Source organism: Chelonia mydas, chromosome 10, assembly GCF_015237465.2.
Source record: "Chelonia mydas isolate rCheMyd1 chromosome 10, rCheMyd1.pri.v2, whole genome shotgun sequence".
Lineage (NCBI taxonomy): Eukaryota > Metazoa > Chordata > Testudines > Cheloniidae > Chelonia > Chelonia mydas.
This window is the reverse complement of record NC_051250.2, coordinates 53,530,810-53,553,484: the sequence shown is the minus strand read 5'-3', so window position 1 is coordinate 53,553,484 and position 22,675 is coordinate 53,530,810. Positions and strand designations below refer to the sequence as shown.

The 22,675-nt window shown below is 41.2% G+C and overlaps 1 protein-coding gene across 3 annotated transcripts in view; it reads right to left on the bottom strand.

Annotated features, from left to right (window-relative positions):
• OTUD7A (OTU deubiquitinase 7A) overlaps positions 1-22,675 on the bottom strand; it is a 246,605-nt gene that overhangs the window by 223,453 nt on the left and 477 nt on the right. For 2 of the 3 annotated variants that reach the window (XR_006284337.1, XM_043524039.1), the window contains exon 2: positions 5,964-6,091. The exons of the other annotated variant lie outside the window; for it this stretch is intronic. The gene's annotated coding sequence lies outside the window, so the exon portion shown is untranslated. The remainder of the gene's footprint in view (positions 1-5,963; positions 6,092-22,675) is intronic. 3 annotated transcript variants of the gene reach the window in all.

The window sequence follows — 22,675 nt, the reverse complement described above, 5'->3', positions numbered from 1 at the left end:
CATGGACCATCTCTTTAGTCCTTACATTCGAGAGAAAGAAGCCAAGCTCCGATTCCAGAAACTCTTGTTGTGGGCCTCAGTAGTGGAAACAGAAGGTTAAGCATCTATCCTAGCAGCATACAACTTCCACTAGGCCAATTTCTCCCCATAGGAGAGATGCCATAGGAGCTGGTCTGGAATATTCAATTAATCTTTTTATAAAAAGACTAGGATCTGGTTTCTCATGGGGTTCATTCCCTAACCTTTTATTGCTTTAACTTGCTGTTTGTGGTATAATTTATAAACAAATAATCTAAGGTCATCCCTTTGGGCTCTACCTAAGAGACAGGAGGTACTGGCCACAAAGGTGTGAGTTTCATTCACGTTCAAGTAAGAGAAAGCATCCCCCTTTTGATCAGCCCTTTGGCAAGCACGGATTTTGTAAGAAACTAGTTTTTTGAAGCCAGTGGGGATGCAGAACTCTTTGATTATGGAAATAATAAGCCTGGAAGAGGCCTTTGTTGATTGCATGACATTCAGTTGCACAAGAGAAATGCTGTGTGAGGCCCTGATCCTGTTCTGGCCCTTCATTCACATATTTGCCCTTAATCCATCGCTGCTTTTGAGACCAAATATTTTCAAAATACTTCTGGATTGCCAATGGGACTGTTAAACCTCAGAAGTTAGGGAAAGTTTGCCTCCCTATGCAGCAAAGGAGCCAATGCATATTGTTCTCCAACGGTACAAGAGAGGTAAAAAGTCATCAGGAGGAGGAAGGATTGTGTCTTGACCCAAAAAAAAGTTTCACAAGTTTCCAACCCTAGTAGTTTCTCAAAGGGAAACAATCACAGCTTTTAGCTAAAGTGAGTGAGTTGCAACACTAAGTTGTCAGTTGATGAGCTCAACTTGGGGTAGCACCCATATAAATGTTGCTAGCCAGGCCACCTAATAACTAAAGAACTTTAAGTCTGCTTTATTCGTGATTTACAGTTTAAAAATATTTTATAACAAACCATTGACCCAATAAAAGCCTTAAAAACTAGAGGTCTCAAATAACTAGATTTGTGCTAACAAAAAAGACCCTTGGTTGCTTTATTATGTCTTCCAGTAAAAAGGGGAAATTAATTTTACACCAGTCTACCAAAGGGGAAATTAATTTTACACCTGCTATTTGCTACCCAGTGCAAGACTCCAGCCTTCTTGAATTGAAGAGATGGCTCTAACTTAAAACAGATGTTTGCAAGAATTCACACATTATTAAATAATGGAAGAGCTTACAGATGCATGATATAGCTATGCAGAAGCCTACTTTATAACATGGCTGAAATCCCATGAGTTTAGGAAAGGAAGCAGATGGAAGTATAAATTAGACTAAAAAAAAATCAGTATCTTAGTATATAGGTTTCAATTTTATGACATAATCAGTGAAAAACTTTCCTAAAAGAGGTTGTAAAATGCAGTACTCAATTCATTATGAACCCCCCCAGGGGATCTTATCTTAGATCCTAGCACCTTCCATCTATCATGAAAATACAATATTTTTGGTAATTTAATTTTAGTTGAGGCCTGCGAAAGCCATCTATTTTACACAGATTTTTAACAACAATCCCACTTCAGAAGCATTAGTATTTAATAGCAGACCATCATTCTGTTTTGACTAACACCACACGCTTACAGCAAGAGCTACCAGGCTCTGCTATTGAAACTATGTCACACACACACACAGAGTCCCATTAGTCAATGGGGATCTGCACGGCCATATGGTCTACCAGCATGGACCCAGCTGCAAAATTAAGCCTAATGAGGTCTCCTTTTAAGAAAATGGAGTTAAACAGAGAATTTCATACGCACACAGATCTCCAGGCTATGGTGGCACTTTCAAGAGCACCTAAAGGAGCACACAGTCACCTAGTGTGTGCGTCTCTTCATGTTTTGTGGAATTCCTCTGCAGCGTTGAATATGTGCATAGAACTATTCACCAGGAAGTCTAAGGTCCATAAGCACTTACCAGTTAGGTAAGGTGTACCTGAACCAGATTTCCAATATGAACAGATGTGACCCCTTCCTTTTGACCACAAAAGGTAACTGTACACTTATAAAAGGAGTACTTGTGGCACCTTAGAGACTAACAAATTTATTTGAGCCTAAGCTTTCGTGAGCTACAGCTCACTTCATCGGATGCAGTCTCTAAAAACCATTACACGAGCCTGAATCTTGTCATAGTCAGTAGAACTGAGGGAGAAGAGAGAGGATCACTATTTAGAGCTGAGAGCAACAAAGGATGGAGAGAAAATTGCCCTACCCAGCTCTTCTCTTAAACTCAGTTCTTCCTTCATTCCAGATTTTGGTGTTATCTACAGTACCTCATGAAATTCTCCCTTGTTCTCACAGACATCCAACACTGCTATCGGACATGAATTCAAAGAATTAAGCTTCAAGAGAAAACTCCATCATAACTGGCATAAAAAGCACACTTTTGTAAGTATTAAAATTTCAGCATAATTTCTCAGTTAAATTTCCCTCCAAATCCTCAAAACTATTAGAGATATGTTGAATCATATATAATACATACTGAAAAAGAGGATCTGGTGTTTGAGTAAGAAGTTTTTAATCGCTCTACATCTGCCGTCATTCACCTGATTTGAAATATTTTGTAATTTATTAATCGAATGTACCTCTGTAAAAAAGATGTTTTATTATACTTATTACCATTGGTAGTGTTTCAATTCTACTAAAAATATACTAATGATTTCAGGCTTCCTTAAAGACACAGTAGTGAACCAGAAGTAAAGCTGGGGAGCAGATTATCAGTATTCAGACTAATGTGAATATACTATATGAAATCTAAATATAATAATTTTTACCACTATCTCTGTTTTTACCCTTACAACGGTCAATGAGCAGTAACATTATACATGTCACTATCCTAGGCCATTTGTACACCTAACTTGGGAGCAAGAAAAATGTGAGCAGTCTTGGAAATCAGTCCCTAATGCCTATATAGCAGGTCATATTGCCAGTCAAATGTAGAGATCAACAAAATCCTTTTGGATAAAGAGGTCAAATTATATATAAATACATAATTGTATTGTTCACTAATGGAAATAAGGGAAATCAACATTTTAATAACTATATGAGAGATCTGCACAGCCACAAGGTCTACCATGAGTCTGAGGTGCCTTCAGAGGCTAAGTCTGTACCTAAGAATATTCACTCGATTTATTACATTTTTAAGGCAAAGTTTTCCCCTCTGATCCACACTATGAATCTCCCATATGGAAAGCAGAGTTCCAATGCACATTATACACTTGTTTAATATGGGCAACAAAAAGAGAACAACCAACAGATCTACACTGCAGATGAAAAGAGTTTTTCCCCTTACTGCAATATGGTTAACTGAAGAACCATACACCACTAAACAGGGCAGTGACACAGCCCACGACTCCCAGATTTTCACTGTGGAAAAGGATCTGGAGGTCATATTGGATCACAAGTTAAATACAAGTCAACAGTGTAACACTGTTGAAAAAAAAATCAAGCCAGGATGTATTAGCAAGGGTGTTGACTGGACAGACTATGGTGTCCAGTTCTAGGCGCCACATTTTAGGAAAAATATGGACAAATTGGAGAAAATCCAGAGGAGAGCAACAAAAATTATAAAAAGGTCTAGAAAACATGACTTAAAAGGAAAAATTGAAAAAAATTGGTTTTGTTTAGTCTGAAGCAATAGCAAGGTACATACCAGTAGGTTTCATTTTCAGTTGTTTCAATTTTCACAAGATTGCAACTTGGGCAGCTGGATCCTATAACTAGGGCCCTACTAAATTCATCGTCCACTTTTGTGAATTTCACAGTCATAGTATTTTAAAAGTCTTGAATTTCATGGTGTCAGATATGCAAATCTTAAATTTCATGGTGTTGTAACAAAACATGAATATGTATTTAAAAACAGCAAAAACAAACATGTAAAGCCCTTAAGTCAACATTTCTCCAACTGGGGGTCCCAACCCAAGAAGTTGCAAAGTTCTGTGTGTGTGTGGGGTCTAGAGTATTGCCACCCTTGCTTCTGCGCTGCCTTCAGAGCTGGGCAGCCAGAAAGCAGCTGTCTGGACACCCAGCTCTGACGGCAGAGCTGCCACCAGCAGCAGCAGTGCAGAAGTAAGGGCAGCGATACACCATGCCATGCCACCCTTACTTCTGCAGTGCTGCCTTCAGAGGTGGGCACCCGGCCAATGATCAGCAGCCTCTGCTCTGCTGCCACCCAGCTCTGAAGGCAGTGCAGAAGTAAAGGTGGCAATATGGCGAACCCTACAATAGCCTTGCAGTCCCTTTTGGGTCAGGACCCCGAGTTTGAGAAACACTGTGTACTTTTGTACACTTTTACCTTATAGTATAATATAGGGTAAAAATAAACAAAAGACCAGATTTCATTAGGGGAGACTAGATTCCATGATCTGTGACATGTTTTTATAGGGCTCTACCTGTAGCAGATGGAAAGTTTAAAATCAATAGTCAAAGCAACAAGGAGGGGAACAGAAGAGAGAAAAGGCTACCTATCAATCCTGTTTGATTTGGGAGTCTGGAATAATCCTTTCAGGGCCAGTTCCAACAACTCCAGACCTGCTGCAAAGCTTTCCAGTTTGTCACCCATACGCAAGCCCCAAAAGTCAACGTATAACTACCTTCACTCCATCTTACCTCAGACAGCTCTGCCATACCAGCTGGGGGGGAGGTGGGGAAGGCTGACATTTCATAAAGCGGAACGAGTATATGTCCTTGACTAATATGTCAAGAACTAAGGTGTGTATTTTTCCCCTCAAGGGTTTCAAGAAATCTCCACAGAGGTCTCATGAATCAGCTTGTTTACCACACCAGGTGGCACTGGCACTGAATGGTAAACATCTCACTAGCTATCATTCCTACTTGGTGGGACCCTAGTAAGATGGGGAAGCCCTGCAGCTTCAGGTTTGGCTGTATTATGTGAAGCAGCGTGTCAAGGTTCCTTCCCCACTCTGAACTCTAGGGTACAGATGTGGGGACCTGCATGAAAGACTCCCTAAGCTTATTCTTACCAGCTTAGGTTAAAAACTTCCCCAAGGTACAAACTTTGCCTTGGCCTTGAACAGTATGCTGCCATCACCAAGCGTTTTAAACAAAGAACAGGGAAAGAGACCACTTTGAGACGTCTCCCCCGCCCGGCCCCCAAGCCCTACACCCCCTTTCCTGGGGAAGGCTTGATAAGAATCCTCACCAATTGGTACAAGTGAACACAGACCCAAACCCTTGGATCTTAAGAACAATGAAAAATCAATCAGGTTCTTAAAAGAAGAATTTTAATTAAAGAAAAGGTAAAAGAATCACCTCTGTAAAATCAGGATGGTAAATAATCTACAGGGTAATCAGATTCAAAACATAGAGAGTCCCTCTAGGCAAAACCTTAAGTTACAAAAAGACACAAAAACAGGAATATACATTCCATTCAACACAACTTATTTTAACAGCCATTTAAACAAAACAGAATCTAACACATTTTCTAGCTAGATTTCTTACTAACTTAACAAGAGTTGGAAGACCTGCATTTCTGATCTGTTCCCTGCAAAAGCATCACACAAACAGACAGAACCCTTTATTCCCCCCACCCTCCAGATTTGAAAGTATCTTGTACCAGCATTGGTCATTTTGGGTCAGGCGCCAGCGAGGTTACCTTAGCCTTTTAACCCTTTGCAGGTGAAAGAGTTTTGCCTCTGGCCAGGACGGATTTTATAGCACTGTATACAGAAAGGTAGTTACCCTTCCCTTTATATTTACGACACAGCCCTAGCTACAGCCAGTGTAGCTTAGTGTTCAGAGCACTGGACTGAGACTCAGGAGACCTGGGTCTATTCCTTGCTCTGCCACTGACCAGCAGGGTGACCTTGCACAAGTCACTTGATCTCCCTGTGCCACAGTTTCCCCATCTGTAAAAGAGGGGTATCAATACTGACCTTCTTGGTAAAGTGCTTCAAGGTGTGCTGATGAAAAGAAGAAGCATGTAAAAAGCTATATCATAATCTCAGAAAATAGGCATCAGCTCATCATTCCTCCATCAATTCAGCTGGGTCCCCAGGAATTCCTAACAGAGATGTAAAAGAGTTGGAAATACCTCAGTGCTACAGTTTAAGAAGAACCACGCACCTATTGTCCTGGTCTTAGGTGAACATGTTTAGGGTTAGGACACTGATGATGTACATTACAGAAACCCAGAGATGGGTTTGGAGCTGCTGTCAGCTCGCTCTCCTTCAGCAACAACGAAGATTTTCTGCTTTTCCAAATGGGACTCTGGGGCTTTTTGAATTTCTTACTCCAAGTCTGTCTGTAGTTGAATCTCAACTCAGTAAATAAATCTGTTTTAACTCAAATCTCTTTAAAATAAAAATACATTTCCTTTTCTAGAGTAAGTTTGTAAATGTTTGATTAGAAAATGGACAATTGCCACTAACCATAGATGTTCACTGTATCAGGTCACTGAGTATTTAGGGCCAAATTTTCTTCTCAGTTACACTCATGAAAACTCATTGACATCTGTAAGACTGCATAGGTGTAACTGAGAAGAAAAATTTGGCCCATTGGTTTTCTTGATTCCAAATACCACAATTTTCAGGAGAACAGACCCATGCAGAACAAAGAACTGATTAGCGTGTTCATGTGTGACTAGCAGTATGGAGAAATGTGAATGTACAAGATATACGTGTGAGGTATACTTTAATAAGATATGTTTCCAGTAATACTTGCTGGTTTGAAGAACTGACACTAACTTCTTCTATATTACCACAAAGCCTCTCTTCTTATTTAACATGCAATATATGCAGTGACCTAATTTAACAGTGCAAGGCTTGAAGAAAGAGAAAGGAGAGCTGGTAAATCCAAATGTACATAATATCATTGCATTCCAACTGCACAGACATGGGAAAGTGCAGGACCAATAGAGATAGAACCATTGCATCTCACTAGCAGAACTGTGCATCAATAATTTTACTAAGTAGCCAATTGGACTGTTTAGGAACAGTCTTTTAAAAACAAAAGCACAGAGCAAGTTCTCTAGATAACTGTTCTTAGGGTCTAAGGATTTTTGTGCATCAAAAGGGTTTTGAAAAATGTAATAACATTGCAAATAAGCTTTGGTTCAGCTCATTTATCTTCAGAACAAGAACAAACCCTATTCATACTATTATGCTAAAAGAAAAAGAAAGGAGGTCACATACAGTGCTTATTATTTCAAATGATAAAATTATGAGTACTGTCAACTCACCCATTACATTTTACTCAGGGTAACAGTAAAAAAAGAAAATAAACATAAGTTACCACAATTAGAGTTTTACTTGCCGAAGCACTGCTCTTCCAGTGTTCAGGATTTATATTGCAGCAGGTAGATCAACTATAAATAATCTCTTAGCGCTATGACATACCCTAATCCTAGTGCTACAAAAGGAAGAGGGCTAGGGATTGGGAAAATCTAGTCATTTGTTTCCTCCTTTAAACAAAAGCACTTTTCCATAACCATCACCAAGAAAGAATGCAACAGCACTGAGCAAACACATGTATATGGAACTACAGTTTGTATATTTTGTTCCAGAAAAGCATGCCAAATATTTTTTTTTTGACAGTGTCACCCAGTGTTCAGCCTGCATCGTTTGAAATGAGGAGAAGAGGAGCCTTTTTAAGAGATCTCTCTTGTAGGAAGTGTTTAAAAAAAAAATCTGGCATGATTAAATCTGCTGTTTTCAAAAGGCAAAACTTTTGCTCTTCCCAAGCATGGAGTATGAGAAGAGTGAACCAGGCCCATTGATCCGCCATTAACAGCTTTACAATTTTTGTTTCAAAGCCTGCAACCCTAATCTCAAGAAAAGTGCTGTTTATGGGCCAAATCATCCCCACTTGAGCATATCCCACATAGGGGTCATTGAATGTCACAGATCTATGCTCCGGACATTTCCTCATCGTCATTTCAGTGGGGAGGGAAGGTGGCTTCCACCCCACAGAATGGACAGCGTAGTCCTTGAGATCTACCAGACACCCAGTGCCAAAGACGCTGCCTATCATCCACCTTAATTGCTCCCCAACCCCTTGGCAGAATATCTCCCAAGGAGCAGCGAGGATATACTTGTGTAAGTTAATGGTGACAGAGTCCTTTCCTCCTTAGTGGAGCCACACTAAATTGTTAATCTTATATTTTGTTGGGAACATAAAGAAACAAACAGGAATTCTCTTTATGAAGCTTCAGTTCATATGTTACTACTGCTTATAAAAAAAGTTGAGACATAAATAGTCACTATTTTCTTTGTATCCACAGTTGCACATAGCAAGAAGAACAACGTTTAGATGTTCTCTGAACCCTCTTCTCACAAAAATAAGGTGTCTTCTGCAGGGAAATAAAACATGAAATTTGAGTATAGGTATACCATAGGTTTCTTTAAGGATTGCAAACATTCACTTATTAACAAATATGTTACACAAAAATTCACTTTCATGTTAGGAAAAGAGATGTGGGTTCTCGTGAATGGAAAAAAGTGTTATTTTTAATTTAAATATTAAATTATCCATCTTTATCTCTCTCTCTCTCTCTCACCTCAGGGCTGAATGGCTTGCTATTTTCTGTTCCCTCAAGGAGCAAATTCTTTCCCCACTCTTGATTTAAATAAACTTTGTTGTTATGACTAACTGGAAAGAGAGAACAAAAGAAAAATACAGTGGCTATTTTTAAAATCTTTATCTTACAAAGGGCACAGAGACTTGATTAACTAGATTAAAAAGAAATGTTATGACCAGCTTCAAACCATCACATATGACTGAGCTGTTTACACATGAAAATGAATCTCTCCTGGTTGTAGAAGATAATGATTTATGTTTTCAAGTTAATTGAGGTCTAAACTGCAGTGGCATGATGTTTGGTGTCAGGAATAGCATAACTCTGCTGCATCAACTGCTTTGAACACAGTGGAGTCAAGCTGGGGACATTTAAAATGGATGCACATTCTGCAGGTTTTTTGGTAGGTGTACATGTTTGCTTATCTGCTGGACTGCCTAAACTATGACCACACAAAGGTCCTATGCTCATTTCAGTGAGTACCAGTGAACAAGGGCCTGCAGAACGCAAAGACAACTTGCTTGAAAGAAGATCCTCCTGAGTAATAAGCAATGAAGAGTTTGTGACCCACACTTAGTCACAAACAAGACCAAATTCAGGCAAATCTGGGCCTCACTACAAAGGCATTCTATTGAGTCTCCCAGCTGCATGTTCTAGGATTCCATATGCAACCCCTATCATCCGATCTGCCCTGTCCTTCTTCCTTAGCTGGAAAGGTTCTCTCTCAGGTGGGTGGAGGAGTGAGAATAGGTGTCAGGCTAGGGTTCTAGGTGGCCAGGTCTGGTGGTGGTCGAAGCCAGACACAGGGCTGAGGGGAGAGCTGTTACCGGGATCTGAGGCAGATTGTGGGTCAGAACTAGAGTCAGTCTGTGGACAAGCCAACTCAAGATTGTAGTCATAGTCAGGCTGAAGGTTGAAGCCAGGTTGGAATCAGCACCAAGGTCAGGGGGGTGAGTAAACAACTGCAGGGCTGGACCAGGTCAGGAACAGAGCTGGAGCAAGGTCAGGGTAGGGCACAGACAAGGCTGAAGCAGGCTGGAACAGAAATCACATCAAGAGCAGGCTGAAAGTCTTAGCAATCTGTGACAGCGCAAGGTGGCAGGAGGGTTCCTGGCTGAGTAGTGCTATTGCACAAACTAACTTGAAGGTCGGGGGTGGGAGCACGGCCATCCCTAGCCATTTTCATGCCCTACGCAGCCCCCGTGTGGGGGGGCTGTGTGGGGCCCCAGGCCTCTGCGGGGGAGCAGGAGGGAAACCGCACCCCCAGCACGAGCAGACGGGGCGGAGCGGGCTGGGGCTGGGTCACTCCACTTCCTGCTGCCTGGTGAGTGCAGGACAGCCAGGCTGACCCCGCACTAACGGGGCAGCGGGAAGTGGAGTGACCCGCCCCAGCCTGCTCCACTCTGCTCTGCTCCACTCCCCTGGCTCCCAGCCTTGGGGGATAGAGGGGAAACTGTCCCCCAGCACTCACCAGTGGTGCAGAGTGGGCCGGGGTCAGGTCACTGCACTTCCCACCGCCGGTGAGTGCAAGCCCGACCCTGCTGCAGTCCTCAGGGCAGTGAGGGCGGGGCTGGGGAGGACCAGGGGTGGGAAGAGGCAGGGCGGGGGTGGAGCAGGGGTGGGGGCCATGGGGAAGAGGCGGAGTAGGGGCTGGAACAGCATGGAATTTCCTGGTGCCCTATGCAGCTGCGTACTTTGCCTATGGGTAGGGATAGCCCTGGGTGTGGAGGAGGTCAGTGAAATACCTGTGGCTGAGTGTCCTCTGACTCAGGCCCTGCTCAAGGGATAGGCTGCACCATACCTGAGACATTGCACCTATTGAGTTTCTGGAGGAATGGGCAGGCTTCTAAAGGCCCCTCCCCTAAGGGGAGGAGCCACTGAACCCAGGGCTCAAGTAAATTTTGGGGACCACAAATGAAAAAACGGGGACAGGAGTGAGGGTCACCGGGTCAAAAGCAGGAAGCCGGGCAGGGGGGAGAAACACTGAGCAGAGAACCCCAGACAGTGCCCACTGCTCCTCATAGGCGTCCAGGGAACCATTGGACGTGGCCCAGAGGAACTCTGCCCAGAGACGCGACTTCAGAGAGGAGCGGAAATAGGCCCCACAGTCACAGTGCATCTCCCCATCCAAATCCTCCTTCTGGTATGGTGGACGGCCACCTTGGCCAGTGCCAAGAAGAGGTCTCGCAACTTTGTGGGGCCACCGATGAGGTGTGCATAGAGCAGGAGGTGTGGGGAGAAGTGCAGCCCAAAGCTGAGGAGAAGGTTCTGGAGGAGCCAGAAAAGGGGCTGCAACCTAGCGCACTCGACGTAGATGTGCACCAGGGTCTCCCACACACCGCAGAAGGGGCAAGTGTCGGGGAGGAGGAACATGTGTCAGGAACATGCCAGTGTTTGTGAATTTCCCTCACAATAGGCTACCTGTACAGAACTAACCAGCATGTTCATGGAGGGATTTAAGGGAATAGTGGATGGAGATTGCCTGTTAAACAGGCAGTAACAGAAACCTGTGATGTGTCCCTGGCCAGAACTTAATAGATAACAACAGCCCTTATTACAAAATAGCATAGCTGTTGTCACCTTTAGTCATTATGACACTTCCATATGCCTTTTCTCTGTATTATGCTTATCTGCCTCAGTGCTAGACAAATTTTGCACAATACAGAATGAAGGAAATGTGAACTTTCTTAACTGGGAAGAATTGCAGCCCTCTTTAAGTGCCGTCTTTCCAGGAAGGCCTCTCTCATGAAGGAAAGACCCATGAAGTATTGTAGTTGAACAAGCTGAATGAACAAGACAGTCAGGGTCTCTGATGTTAACAGTGATTTTTCTTCTCTTCACAATGATGCAGATGGATAACCACAACCAGATAATGGATCTACCACAGCAAAATGGATTTGGGGCATTAAGATCTGGACAAAAGAACAGCCTAATTCTTCAGTTTATTCTGTCCTCACTGTCTGTCAAGCCCCAGTACTCTTGCTTCCTGGAGTCCTTTACCAAAAAGAACTTTTCAGAGGGATAAGCGAAACATGGGAGGTGTCCATATCAGATTAGGTGAGAATAGCATGATCTAGTTAGCAGGGCCCTGGGCTGGGACTCAGGAGACTTGGGTTCGCTGCCTGGGTGGGCCACTAACCTGCTGTGGACTTTGGTTAAGTCGCTTGACTTCTGTGTCCCCTCCCATTAACTTGTTCATTTAGACTCCACACTCTTCAGGGCAGGGATTGTCTCTCATTATGTGTTTGCACAGCACTTGGGATCCCTGATTTCAGTTGGGACCAGCAGGTGCTACTACAATACAAATGTTTTATGTTCTTGTATATGCTGCTTGTTATGATCTCCATGATTAGCTGACTACAAAAATGAAATTTAATGGACATTTTAGCAGGTTTAATATGAACTAAATTGATGTCACCTTAGATAACAGGCCCAGGGTTATCGCCCTGACTTCCAAGAGATTTAAAGTGGGTGTTCTGGAGGAGATCAAGTTAGAGTCAGGGCCAGCTCCAGGCACCAGTGTTCCAAGCAGGCGCTTGGGGAGGCAGTTAGAAAGGAGCGGCAGTGTTTCCGCGGTGGTGGTAATTTGGCGGCAGCCCCTCTGTCCCGCAGGCCACGGCAATTCGGCGGCAGCTTCTCCCTTTTGCCGTCTGCGGTAGCAGGTTTTTTTTGACTGCTTGGGGCGGCAAAAACGGCGGCCCTGGTTAGAGTCTTCTAGTCAGATTATGAAGGCCAAGAACCACCATCCTGATCATCTATCCTGACCACATCCAATGATTTCTGCATCAAACCTATAGCTTCTAGGTGAGCTATAAACTCTCTTTTTGAAAGGTACCCTGTCATGACTTATAGATTGCAAGCGATGGTGAATCCACCACATCCCTCATAAGTTGTTCCAATGGTTAGTTACCTTCACGGTTAAAAGTTTCAGACTAGAAATGGTGCAATGTGTCTAGCTTCTGCTTCCAGCCATTGGCTCCTGTTATGCCTTTTTCTACTAACAGAAATCTCTTTCCCAGGTAGGTATTTGAAAATTAATCTGTTCCCACACACTCCACTCCCCTAATAACTGCTCTAGAGATTGTAGACAGCAGTCCAAAGGAGGGAAGAACAAAGGTTACTATTTATTTACAAGTCTAACAAAACTGTGGGGGAAATATTTACAGGAATAAAGAAAGGAACCAGACATCCTAAAATAATGAGCAAAAGAATACAAGATCACTTTAATATTAGCAAAATACAAGAAAAATAAGAGTTATAATTAGGAACAAACATTTCCATAACTAGGATTCCTATGCTAGGAGGAGATGTTCCTACTAGAGCTGCAGGGAACAGTTCTCAAAAATTTAAAATTCCATCATAAAAAATGTGCAATTTCCACACACACACACACACACACACACACACACTTCCTGACCAGCTCCGGTTTCCACCAGTCTCTTTCATTGGGTGCTAGTATTTAGGTACCCCCCAAACAGCCTACTTGTGCCATGGCATGAAACTGCTGAATCCTATTTCTCAGAATTCAGAGCACTGAAACTTCTACCATTAGATCCAGCTAGTTAGCCCTTAACCTACTTTTACCCAAGGCAAATTACAACCTCCGATTGGATTTACCAGTTGAAAATCTCAACAGATGGACTGCATATCAGCATCCCTTGATGCCACTAAAAAGACATTCAGCTAACCAAATTCTCCACCGCACCTGGCAGAGTTAACTCTGATCATATTTGTTTTCCTAGCACAGCACTAAAGTTGAAGGAAGCATAAAGAAAGATTCTTGGACCTCTTTTGTTTCCTCCTCAGTCTCTTCACAAACAGGGATCTTATTAATCCAACTGTCCTGGTTAAATTTCCCTTTGGGCTGTTGCATTCTGCCTATTAAAATCTTCTGTAATTTCTATTGGATACGTTACTCTGCACTTCCTGCCCTAAAAAGTTAAACAGTGTTGCCATTGCTAAGCAGCCTCAGCTTTCCATCCCTGAGCTGGGGGATGTAAGCATTACTGTATGTTCTTGTCAAATGAGAGAGAAAAAAAATCAGCGCAGCACTTGGAGAGCCTTCTGGAGGAAAATGACGGTAAAAATGCAAGCAATTATTTCCAAAAAACACTTGATGCTCTGACCCCAACCATTTAGTGATGAACAGAAATTAGAAACTTTACCACAGCACTAACATGCAGAAGAATCTTTACTATAAACAGGTACATATAACTTCCATATGTTATGTCAGGACCTCAGTTATATTTATATAAAACAATCTTGCTACTACAAAACTTTCTATCGTGAAGAAATGCACAGCCTCAGAAGGATCTACCATCCCAAGTGGTCTTTTAGAAAAAGGCAATAAAACAGTCATCTACAAGGAAATGGCTCTGAAATTTATTTCTCCATGCTGCTGCCCCAACTCAAGAAAGAAGTCAATAATGTACCAAACCGTAAGCAAAAACAAAATCATAAGATGACCCTCCCTCTTTTTAAGGAATCCCTTTTCTTTTGTCTGGATAGGTAAATGAAAGATGTAAAGAAGAGATGCACTTTTCATCAATAAAAGTAGAAGCAGACCACTGCATATTGATATTCAGTTGGGAAAGAGTATTTAAAGTTGAAATCAGAGAAAGTTAATTAACATAACACATTCACTTTCTCCACAGGTGCAGAAGGGCAAGAGTTTGGTAAGGGAGATGCTCTTTCTATACAGACTAACAAGAGTAATGTATTCTGTGGCCCATGAAAGAGGAGGCCAAATAGGGGGGAATCTGATTAATTTAGGCTGATATTGTAGCTGCAGGATGAAAGCTGAATCTATCTGCTGTATTAGATTCTGGATGGTCGTAACTTTAGCACAGGCCACCGGTATTGGTAATCCTAAAAGTGTTCAAAAATCATGAGCTGGGACTCAGATGATCACAAGGCTGGCTTAAAAAAAATCATATGATTTTGAAAACAAAATAAAAATTCTGGGCCTTTATATTTGCCTTCTGGTTTTTAAGCCTTACTATTTGTTTTAGGCTCTCTCTGCAACCATGAGAGCTAGAAACTTTTCTTAATGAAAGCTGAGACTCTCAGGACCTTGGAGTTTTAAACAAAGACTCATGCAACACTGGATCACTTTGCAGAAGTTGCAAGTATGAGAGATAGCTTGGATCCTCAATCAGTGCTGCAGGGGAATAATCAGAATTATTCCCATCTCTGACAACATGGTGGCGGGTTTTTTGTTTGTTTGTTTTGAACATCCCTGAAAACAGACCAGTGGTTACTAAAGGCACAACAGTTAATCATCACAATTAGAAAAACAGTATTCCAGGCACATATTAAAACACGATAAAACAAGTTATCCTAGCGTCTCTTACATTAATTCCAGATACCAGTATTAACAGTGGAAATACAATCAGTGTAACAAAACAGAATCAGCATTCTTTCACTGTGTACTCACTCATGGCAAAGGTTCGGCCCCTCCTTGATTAGTCAATATATATTATTACTCAGTAAAAAAAAAAATACTACTGGAGCTTTCCTATATGCTCTATGATCCTAAGAGAATCACAGAAATATAGGGCTGGAAGGATCCCTGAGCGGTCAACAAGCCCTGCCCCCTTGTGCTGAGGCAGGACCAAGTAAACCTAGACCACTCTGACAGGTGTTTGTCGAATCTCCGATGATGGGGATTCCACCATCTCCCTTAGCAACTTAGTCCAATACTTAATTATCCTTATAGTTTGAAAGTGTTTCCTAATATCTAGCCTAAATCTCCCTTACTGCAGATTAAGTTGATTACCTCCTTCTAATTTCAGTGAACATGGAATACAGTTGATTCCCTTTCTCTTGGTAACAGCCCTTAACATATTTGAAGATTATTATCAGGTCCCCCCTCAGTCTTTCTTCCTCTAAATTGAATGTGCCCAAGTTTTTTTTTTGTTTGTTTTTTTTAAATAGGTCTTTATACGTTCTCTCATAGGTCAGGTTTTCTAAACATTTCATCATTTTTGTTCCTCTCCCCAACTGGACTCTCTCCAGTTTATCTACATCCTTCCTCAAATGTGGCACCCAGAACTGGACACAGTATACCAGCTGAGGCCTCATCAGTGCTGAGTAGAGCAGGACAATTACCTCCCATGTCTTACATACGATATTCCTGTTAATACACCCCAGAATGATCTTAACTTTATTTGCAACTGCAACTGGAGGGTAGGGATAGGATACAGAGGGCCCTAGACAAATTAGAGGATTGGGCCAAAAGAAATCTGATGAGGTTCAACAAGGACAAGTGCAGAGTCCTGCACTTAGGACGGAAGAATCCCATGCACAACTGCAGACTAGGAACCGAATGGCTTGGTAGCAGTTCGGCAGGAAAGGACCTAGGGGTTACAGTGGACAAGAAGCTGGATATGAGTTAACAGTGTGCCCTTGTTGCCAAGAAGGCCAATGGCATTTTGGGACGTATATGTGGGGGCATTGCCAGCAGATCGAGGGACGTGATCGTTCCCCTCTATTCGACATTGGTGAGGCCTCATCTGGAGTACTGTGTCCAGTTTTGGGCCTCACACTACAAGAAGGATTGGAAAAATTGTAAAAAGAGTCCAGCGGAGGGCAACAAAAATGATTAGGGGACTGGAACACATGACTTACGAGGAGAGGCTGAGGGAACTGGGATTGTTTAGTCTGCGGAAGAGAAGAATGAGGGGGGATTTGTTAGCTGCTTTCAACTACCTGAAAGGGGGTTCCAAAGAGGATGGATCTAGACTGTTCTCAGTGGTAGCTGATGACAGAACAAGGAGTAATGGTCTCAAGATGCAGTGGAGGAGGTTTAGGTTGGATATTAGGAAAAACTTTTTCACTAGGAGGGTGGAGAAACACTGGAATGCGTTACCTAGGGAGGTGGTGGAATCTCCTTCCTTAGATATTTTTAAGGTCAGGCTTGACAAAGCCCTGGCTGGGATGATTTAGTTGGGGATTGGTCCTGCTTTGAGCGGGAGGTGGACTAGATAACCTCCTGAGGTCCCTTCCAACCCTGATATTCTGTGATTCTACGATTACATTCAATTTGTGAGCCACTACAACCCCCAGATCCATTTCAGCAGTATTAGCACCTAACCAGTTATTCCCCATTTTGTAGTTGTGCGTTTGACTTTTCCTTCCTAACTGAAGTACTTTGTACTTTTCTTTATTCAATGTAATCTTGTTGATTTCAGACCAATTCTCTAATTTGTAAAGGTCATTTTGAATTCTAATCTTGCCCTCCAAACTGCTTGCAACTCTTCTCAGCTTGGTGTTATCTGCAGATTTTATAAGCATACTTTCCACTCCATTATTCAAGTCATTAATGAAAATATTGATTAGTACCAGACCCAGGACTGACCCCTGCAGGAACCCACTACATATGCCTTGCCAATTTGACAGTGAACCATTGAAAACTAGCGTTTGAGTATGATCTTATAGTAATTCCATCTAGACCACATTTCCCTACATTGTATATAAAAATATCATGTGGGACTTTGTCAAAAACCTTGCTAAAATCAAGCTATATCACAAATAGGAAAGGAGGAGCATTGCAGGGAAGCTGCAAAATACAAAGATGGATGCAAAAAGCGGCTACTTTAAACTAAAAAGTGGTAGTTGTAGTCCATCCTCTGTACATTCAGAATGGTAGTTAAATGTCATATTTAAAATATAGAAGTTATGCCCATGGATCAAAGACAGCACAACTCCAAATATTCTGATTGATGAAATTTTAAACAGACAATGAGAAATATTCCGATTCCACATGGATACGTGCAAAATTATTAGTAGCTTTGCCCATTCTGAAAATAAAGATTAACATTCCTGATATGGCAGTATTTAAAAATACTTTCATCAAGCAAGTTCTTACATTTTCTAGCTCAAACAATCAGTGTTATTAAGATAATGTTGAAGTAAAAAGAAAATGGTACAGAGTTTAAGCATAGAAGTTTCTGGTTATCAGGGAATAAGGTACAGATTATCAAGGGGTGCGAAATTTGGTTTAGGAATGGGTGGCGTAAGGAATACATAATCTGCAATCTCCCCGATTGGGGGTAAAAGTTTAACGGGTCAAAGTACAGACATTGAGATATGGGGGTATGTTGTTCATATAATGGCTATGTTCAGGTGTGGAGTATAATGAGTGGATACGATGATGAGGATGGATCTACCCTCATTTGGTGGGATTTAATGTTCAGTGAGTTTATGGTTCCAACACTTCCAACCACACTGCTTGCCCATTTCTTTATGTGTAAAGTAAGACATCAATAATTAAGGATTTTAGGAAAGCTATTGAAACTGAAATACAAATGTAATTGATTTAAACTAAGAAAGAGGAAGTAGCACCATTGTGTGTAAAGCAATAAAAACTAAGAAAGATGCATGTATATAGACAAATTTATGAAGCAGATTACTGAATCCAACAGATCTGGGGCCAAATACATTGTAATTAGAAATATCCAATTCCAAAAATTAAGTTACATTGATAAAATGCATAATTTTAATCAATAGTCTTCAGTTGTAAGATTTGTGAATTATTTTGTTCAGATCAACATTGTTATCCATCAGTGTTTTAAAACCAAAGAACTTTATATAGAAATGATAAGCAAGTCAAAATGATCAACAAATATATATTATTCACATACGTTTCAGACTCAAAGGCCGGAGTTTAAAATACTTAACTAGGTAATAAAGATAATCCTAAATAACATAGTATTTAAAGAACAAAAAGAATAATGTTAAAAATAGTTAAATCATAGAATCATAGGACTCGAGAGGTCATCTACTCCAGACCCCTGCACTCATGGCAGGACTAAGTATTATCTAGACCACCCCTGCCAAGTGTTTGTCTAACCTGCTCTTAAAAATCTCCAATGATGGAGATTTGCCTCCCTAGGCAATTTATTCCAGTGTTTAACCACTCTGACAGGAAGAATTTCCTAATGTCCAACCTAAACCTCCCTTGCTGCAATTTAAGCTCATTGCTTCTTGTCCTATCCTCAGCAGTTAAGAACAACAATTTCTCCCCCCTCCTTGTAACAACCTTTTATGTACTTGAAATATGTAACCTAATCATCTGTTTACTTCAAACATAAAAGATCATCAATGGCTCAACCAAAAAAACCAAAACATACACGAATTGATGAGTACTGATCATATCAATGACCCAATAATACTACAGCAAAGGACAGCTATTGAGGGCCACTGGTATGACAGGTACCTAATACACATAGTACTGACTTCAAAATAAAGCATTGAAAGGAGAGCCGGAAGGTAAAGGAAACTCAGAATAAGGCTTGAAACACATCACAATTCATTTTGTTCTTTCAAGTATTTTGAAATCCATCAGAAATGCTTATCAAATACAATTTTGCTACGAAAACAATGGAAAAACAGCAAGTTAGCAAAAAACTTTTACATATCCACTTCCTGCATATTTAACAAGTTTCCCATTTGGACCTTTTTTGATTAACATTTGGTTAAGTCTGGAGGACAGCAAGTAAAGATGAGGGACTGCAACAATCACAGTTATTTCTGCCAGGAAAACCCAACTATTACTATCCAAGGAATAGAAAACCATTTTGCCATCTTATTTGCTATTGTATGACATTGTTGTGAGCAATACACTGTGTCAGAGGTTTTTTTTTCTTAGCTCACCCTATGTCAAGGCTCAGCATAAGGTCTATGCTTAAGCCTTACTTAAACCAGTTGAATTTCACCCCTACTGAAAATAGAAGTCCAGATGCTTAGGTAAGGTAAGTCAACATAGTCCCATTGGAGGTCAATAGAGTGACACCATTCATCTGATCCAGAATGTCTGTATCATCTAGTTCTACACAATGGAACAGATTTCTTTGCACACATTTATGTGCTAAACTGGTGCGTGCTAAAAGGAAAAATTAAACTACATTCAAACACAAAGACCAGACCAGGTAAAAAACAACATCATCCCCGCCCATGCAGGCCTCACTTTTCTGACAGCAAGATTTGATATTTAAACAGCTTGCTATTTCCTGAACTATAAGCATAAGCTTTAATTTCCATTTAATATATTTTTCTGTACCCAAGACCATTTCATGAAAAACAGTCAGTAAAATCTGAAGTCCAAGTGATCTGGTGGTAAGTGTTCTACAAGTTTTCCCTCTAATCCTCCCTTCCCACCCCCAACTTCGTCTCCATTAATACATAAATTGCAGGCTCACCAAAAATAAAAGTTTTGTTGTCCCCCTGGTGGCATTACAGAAGTCACTATTCTTAAGGCTGCCAGGAGATCACTAAAGATACAGGACTACATCATCACTACTACAATATTATTTCTAGCTGATGAAATTAAGAGGGAATATCTAATTTTATCCAAACAGAAAGAGACAATAGACATATAAGAAAAGTAGCCAAGTTTCTAAGAGGGCAATACAATCAAGACTAACAAAAATACAGTGACAAACAGTTGTCAAGGTTTTAAAAAAATTTAACACATCTATTTACCTACACATGTATTACACCAAAGAACTCTATCCAGACAGCAAATGATGTAATGCAGCACTGCACACGAGTAAGAATGGAGATAAGCAGTTTAGCAAGGAACATATTACATTTTATCAAATCCATAACAGCCTTAATAAAATTGACAAAATGTTGACTATGGTTTTGAAAATATCACTTACACTTTAAACCTTGCCTACGTACAGACAACATGGGTTCACAAATTGTGTGTTGTGGTATGCCATCTCATATCTTAAGTGTTCTGATTTATGGCAATACTTAGGACTAGTACGGCAACAATTTGTACAGTGGATGCATCTGTAAAGCTTCCTTCCTACCAGCAGGTATTAAGTTTCTTGAGTAAGTGTGCATGTACTATCATACACACAGCTCTGCAGATAGAAATCTGTGAACCCACTGAACAAGTACAGTATGACCATTAGCTTTCCTCAAACTGACCTGGAGGCCCATTGATTGAAAGCCCATTGAATCCTTGGCCTCTCTGCTAAGATTGCCAACATGAATACTAAGGAGTGCCAGTTAGGATGGTGTTTTTGGTGTTGTGAACATGGGTTCAGTCGGAACTGAAATGTGACCCCCCCTAACTCATTCACATGTACAACCAAATGATAGTGGCTTTTAGCTACTATCAGCCATGTCAGAATTTGAACTGCTGAACTAAAATGCATGCATCTGTACCCCCGCTCCCACAAACCATCTTTTTCAAATATAGATACTTCATTATGACTAGGCGAAGAACAGGTTGATTTTGCTATGTTTATGTAATAGATTATTAGCCTATTATGGCTGATCATTAACACTTATGCCCATATGGTACTTTCAAGTGCCATCATTTTATAAACAAATTAAACGGTTGCACAGATGATTGAGATTCTTGTAAACTATTTACATCAAAATGCAGAATCATGAAAAAGTAAAGCTCAAGAAACGTTATTTCAATACTGTATCACATTAAATTCTCTGCACTACCACTTTCATTATGTCCCTCATTTTGAGTTGCTGTTCCACATCTTGTCCCACGTTAGGGCCTTACCAAGTGGAGATATGACTATAATAAAACATGCCAGAAAGGGAGACAGGTAATGATGACCATGGGATAATCTCTTTGATCTTATTCTGTGCTCAGATATGCAAGCATTACTTTGACTTATGCCAGTGACAGTTGTGCATGTGCATCTAAGCACTGAATTTGACCCTTACTCATGTTAAAAAGAAATCTAATCAGCTCATACAGAGAGTAGAAAATGGGGCCCCAAACATATAGGTTCAATACCTCAGGAATGAAAAGAGAATAGTTACAACACAACCTCCCCACTAGCATATATTTTAATAACTGATCATAAACAATACTTTGTACTTCTACAGCACCTTCTATCCAAGGATCTCAAAGCACTGCACAAATGTTAGATTTGTGCCACACCAGTCTTTTCCAGATTCAATGTCAACTACTGGAGCTGGTTTTGTGTTAGGTTGATTTTTTTAAAAACGTGTTCATGAGGCATTTCCGTTTCTTTTGAGCTAAGGTGTGTTCACTATGGATTGGTTTGAGAGTTAGAGCCAAGCCCATTACATCCAAAGTATTTTCAATCAGTTTACGCAAAATGCATGCCCTGACCGTTTAAAATTTGGGCCTCAGCTGCTAAAGGTCAAATTAAAAGTTAGAAGGGTTTGATTTTGTTCATATTTACATAATTTATGTCTGCAGAGTATACTGGAAATTGGTGCACTCTTTGGGTGTGGGGTAACTAAGAGTTTGTTAAATTATGACATCACTGATGTCGTCAAATTTAAAGGGGTATCCAAGGGACAACAGATTGGATTTCCACCCCTCCCTTCCCCCTTTACTGAGCTGGTGGAGAAGAGTAGGGTGTGCACAACATTGACCAGTGGTGGGGATAATATTTTGATAAAACCACAGCAGGGAAGTCAACATTTTTGTCCTTTTATTTTAAGTTACAGTGACACACAGCCTAGCATGGCACACTTTCATAGGGGAAGATAATGAGTCTCCACAAGGCTTAAAGCTGAAAGATGCCTGAAGCATTAAGGGAAGTGAAGGGATAAGCTGATGTTTCAATTTAAATGATGTAAGGTGGTTTGTACCTTACTGCATTATGTTTTATAAGCACATGATAGCACACTGCATTACAAGTCACACTGTAAACTCGGATGGATGTTTATTCACATGGATCCTGAGCCTGACCATTTCCCTTTTGCGAGTCTTTTGCACCGGGGGGGGGGGGGGGGGAGAGAGAATCATTATCAGCGAATGCCTCTCTCACAAATGGCCTGTGAAGGTCCAGCAGCAGCAGCAGGGGTCATCACCTGCCCAAGCCGGCTTCCTGCCCACAAAGGGACTCCCTGGCCAAGAAGCAGGCTCCCATCAGATAAAGCAGCGACTACAGCCATGAATTCGGTGGGAGATTCTGCAATGCAGAATCCCTTCCAGGAGCTGACTATTGAGTGAGAGAGAGAGAGAGTGTGTGTGGTGGGGGGGAGGGAGGGTCTGCCTGCATTTTCACAGGCAAGGATTTACACAAGGTTATGAACCAGTCGGCTTGGCCCTATTGC